The sequence below is a fragment of the Anopheles nili genome (genome assembly GCF_943737925.1).
Source record: "Anopheles nili chromosome X unlocalized genomic scaffold, idAnoNiliSN_F5_01 X_unloc_1, whole genome shotgun sequence".
Lineage (NCBI taxonomy): Eukaryota > Metazoa > Arthropoda > Insecta > Diptera > Culicidae > Anopheles > Anopheles nili.
The window spans coordinates 1,465,001-1,470,000 of record NW_026525467.1 but is presented as its reverse complement, the minus strand read 5'-3'; positions in this window follow the sequence as shown (position 1 = coordinate 1,470,000).

The following is a 5,000-nucleotide window of genomic DNA, read 5'->3' as shown; positions in this document are numbered from 1 at the left end:
GTGCAGCCCAGAACATCTAAGGGCATCACGGACCTGTTATCGCTCAATCTCACCTTGCTAAACACAAGTTGTCCCGCTAAGCAGGGCAAACTTAGCTGACGACCCCCGCGAAGGGGCCACCGGCTGTGACGTCAGGTGCGCCCGGGGGCGCACTGCTGACAGCGTTCTAGTTAGCCTGATCGAGTCGCGTTCGTTATCGGAATTAACCAGACAAATCATTCCACGAACTAAGAACGGCCATGCACCACTACCCTTAAATTTGAGAAAGAGCTCTTAATCTGTCTTACCTCGATAAGTTCGGACCTGGTAAGTTTTCCCGTGTTGAGTCAAATTAAGCCGCAAGCTCCACTTCTTTTTTTTTTTTTTTTGTTACAAAGTCGGTTTATTGATATAATATATACATAATTTAAACCTTCGCGTTCCGAGAAGCTGTTTCCCCGCGAGGGATATGCTTCTCGGATTTATAGTTCTGTTTGAAATCACAATGTAAACACATTTCTCATTCGCTTCATTTTCTTTCAATAATGTTCCCCCTTTCTGCAGATTACGCCACGGCGTAACCAGCAACTTTCAACGTCCGGAGAACTCTGCAGCGCTTGCCGCTGCCTCCTCCGCAGATGTCATCATTTCTCCAGTGCCGTCCAGTGACTGCTGCCGCTGGGCTCGGACCTCGCGACGATACGCGCGTTGCCGCTCGTTCCGTCGTTGTCTCGCTAGTTCCGCCCTCCGTGCCACGGTGGACGGCGAAGGCGGCGTCATCGCTCTGCTGTAACGCACCAGCAGAGGAGAGCCGGGATTGCGGACCATCCGCATCCTTCGCCGCCTTTCGTTGTCCCGACGCTGCCGCTCGCGACGCCGATCCTGCAGAATCTGCGCCTCTCGCTGCGACACCGGGTGCACTGTCCGGAGCTCGTTCAAAACCAGTCGTCTGGCACGTTGCTGAGCGTTGCGCCGCTCACGCCGCCGTTCGACCAGTTCCTCGTGCGCTGTTCGGGAGTCATCAAGTGCCGCATTCCGCTCCGCCAGGCTGGACCGCTGCCAGGTCTCCCGCAGCTCCTCAGTGATGAGGCTGCAGGCTTCGCAGACGCTGCTCCAGTTTGACGGGCTCTGCAACATGTGACCCACCAGAGTCTCCGCTTCCAAAGGTTCTCCATCTGCCGCCATTAGATGTAGTGCTCGCACGCGTTCAAATCGAGGACACTCAAAGAGGACGTGACCGACCGTCTCCTCCACCGCCAGACACTGGGGGCAGTCAGGGGACGAAGTGAACCGCATTGCGCTGAGGTACTCCCGGAAAAATCCGTGTCCCGAGAGCACCTGCGCCAGCGCGAACGTCACTTGTCCGTGGTTCCTTTCCTGCCAGGGTGCTATCTGCGGCAACACCCTATGCGTCCAGCGGATGAAACGGCTGGCCGACCGGTGATGATGGTCCTCGCCGTCGTCGTCGCCCTCCTGGTGTTCATCGTCGTCGTCGCGCTGCTCTGCTGAAGACTCTTCGGTGTTCTGCCGTTGTTGTCGCTGGGCCTGCCCTTCCGCCACCGCGTCCCATGAGCGCTGCCAGGCGCACATCGTCGCACGCCGCTCCTCCTTGCGGATGGCATCCGTAGAAGGGGCGCGATCGATGGCATGCAGCCGCTCATAAATCCTGGCGTCCTCCTCCACTAGCAAGCCGATGGGAATGAGTCCGGCCAGGATTGTTGCCACGCTGTGGCTGACGGTTCGAAATGCACAGGCCGTCCGAATCGCAGGGATCCGTTGCGATCGCTGGAGAAGCCTGGCACACGCCTGCAGGCTGGTCGCGCTGTGCCATACTGGAGCCGCATACCGGATGACCGATGACACCACACCCGCGAGCAATCGTCGTTGTGCTGGCTTGGGACCACCGTGGTTCTGCATCAGTGCAGTCACTGCTTTCGCAACACGGAGAGCCTTTTGCGACACGGCCTCGACGTGCTGTTTCCAGCTAAGGTGATCCTCCAGCGTGACGCCGAGGTAGCGGATGGTCCTCGACGACTCGACGATTGTGCCGCAGATGTCCACCGGAATACGCGGGTGTCCCTGACGAAGGCTGCTGATCATCACCATCTCAGTTTTGCCGGCGGAGAGCTTGAGTTGGTGACGCTCCATCCACTGGTTGATGACCAGGACAGCCTTTTCGGCCTCTGCAGCGGCCTCTCTGGGTGTACAGCCCGGAGCCGTCAGGACGATGTCGTCCGCGTACCCGATGATGTCGACGCCCGGCGGCAGCTCCAAGCCCAACACACCATCGTACAGCACGTTCCAGAGGGTCGGTCCCAGGATCGACCCCTGCGGCACTCCTGCGGATACGTCACGAGCAACGATGCCCCTGCTGGTCTCGTACCACAGCACGCGGCCGGTGAAGTAGCTCCGAAGGAGCCTTTGCAGCGGCTGCGGCACCAGCTTCTCCTTCAGGCATTGTCCAATCGCCGTCCAACTGGCGCTGTTGAAGGCGTTGGCAACGTCCAAGGCTACCACCATGAGGCACCGCTTATCCCGCCGGTTGGTTCGTCCAAAGGCCATGGCGCGTTGTCCTCGGGCCACCACCTCCCGAATGGCTTGCACTGTCGATCTCCCCCTACGGAAACCGTACTGTGCGGGGGAGAGACGGGGAGCGTTGGCCTGCTCCAAGTGCTCGTTGAGCCGATTCAGTACTATGCGCTCAAACACTTTAGCGGCAGTGTCGAGCATGCATAGGGGCCTATATGATGACGGCAGGCCCGGTGGTTTGCCCGGTTTCGCCAATAGCACCAACCGTTGGCGCTTCCACTGCGCCGGGAATTCTGCTCTGTCGATGAGGTCCTGGTATATCCGGCAGAACGTACCAGGACTCGTCCGAATGGCCACCGTCAATGCGCCATTAGGAATCCCGTCGATGCCCGGGGCCTTTCGCGGGTTCAGTGAAGCAGCGATTTCCAACAGCTCGTCCTCGGAGACGGGGCGGATGGTCGACGCCGCCGTCGGTGATGGTTCCGGCCACTCCATCGCAGGGTGTTCGGGGAACAGCTCCGCCACGATGGTGCCGAGCACTTGAGGGTCCCGCTCTGGCGGTGTTCGACTTCCCCTCAAGCGAGTCATCACGACCCTGTAGCCGGCTCCGAAGATGTTGCTCTCTGCCTCGTTGATAAGATCCTGGAAGCAGCGACGCTTGCTTGCCCGGATTTCCGCTTCGAACTGGCGCTCCACGACGCGCGCCATGTTCATTCGGCAAGCACGCTGCTCCGGATCCCTTGCCTGTTGCACTGCTTCCCTGGCTCGCTGACAGGCAGTCCTCAGCTCCGCCAGCTGAGGGTTCCACCAAAAGGCCGAGCGGTTGGCTCCCAGGCCCGGCTGCTGCCTCGGCATTGTGGCGTTACATGCCTCGCGTAGGGTCTTCATCAGCCCTTTCACATCCTTCGCCATTTCATCAAGGCGGAGATCAACCAACAGTTCAGCGAAGATGTTCGGGCTGAACCTGGTGATCATCCACCTCATGATGTTCCGTGATCGGTCTCGGTGTTCTGTTGTCGCGCTCCGTGCATGATGCTCGCGGTTGCTGTTGTTAGCTTCGCTGATGGTGAAGCAAACCGCTCGATGGTCACTCAGAGTGGGCCGGCTGCTGACCGCCCAATCGCCCGGACCAGCGATGGCATGGCTGGCGAAGGATACGTCGACTATGCTCTCGCTGGCAACCCCGTTCCCTACGAAGGTGGGTGTGTCGCCGCGATTGAGCACCTTCAAGCCTAGCCGTTCGCAGGTCAGCAGCAGCTCCTCGCCCTTGGCGGACGAGCGAGGGCTGCCCCACTCTTCATGGCTGGCGTTGAAGTCTCCAGCGAGGACGATTCGCTGGTGACCCATTGCCACCATTTCAACGGCTTCCAGCACCTGGACAAAGCGCTCAACGTTGACTAGAGGCCGAATGTAGCAGCAGATGAAGAGCACGCCGTCAATGACGGCTGCTGCCACCCACGGCACTCCAGTCGCTAGCACTCTCTGAACTGGCGACCTACCTGTCGCTATAATTGCGACACTCCCAGACTCATCTGCGATCCAGTTCCCGTTGTTCGTGGGCACGCGATGCGGATCGGACAGGAGGACAACGTCCGCCCGATCCTCACGCGCATGCTGGATCGCAAGGTCTTGGGAGACGGCGCGTCGCTGGCAGTTCAGCTGCATTACACGTGTGAACGTGTAGTCTGAGCTCCTCGACAAGACCGATCACCGGTCTGGTGTGCCAATCCGCACACTCCACAGCACGCCGGAGCCTTGCAGCCCCTTGCGCGATGGCCCTCGTTACCGCAGCGGAAACAGCGATTCGATCTGTCGGTTCCTTTGCACTCAAAGGATCGGTGCCCGATCTCGTGGCACCGGAAGCACCTTTGAGCACTCCGCTTCAGTTCCTCTACTACCTTCACGGTGGAGAGGCAGAAGCCGACTCGGAGCTTCTTGCCGTCCAGCAACGTGGCTTCACTGCGCAGTACCCGTGCTCTGCACCTCTGCAGGCCGTTCGGGTACGCATGTAGCGAGATACTCTCGGGAGGGATGGCCACACCATACTGAGATTTGATCTCAGCGGCCACCTCCTCCGGCGTCGCCAGCGGATCCACGTTGTTCGCCGTGATGTACGCCATCTCGGCGATGATCGTTGTCACCCCGCGTGACCCAACAGCCTTCGAAACTTGTTCGCGCATTCGGGCACCATCCGCGTTTGTTTTTAAACGGAGGATCAAATGATCCCTCCGTGTTCTCTCGGTGCGGACCACTTCCGTCCGCAGCTCCGTCAATGAGGTGTTCAGCCGCGCCAAGCGGAACACCTCTTCCCAGCTAGCGTCTTCCGCTGGGATAACTCGAAGGGCTACCGGTCGGCTCTCACGAGCCTTCGTAGCCTTTTTATTTGCTGCTTTTTCGGCCGGATTTCTCCATGCCTCCTGGACAGGCTTCACCCACTGTCCAGGGGGGGTTGTTTTCTTAGGTGGGAGGGTATGGCTTCCTCCCACCACCGG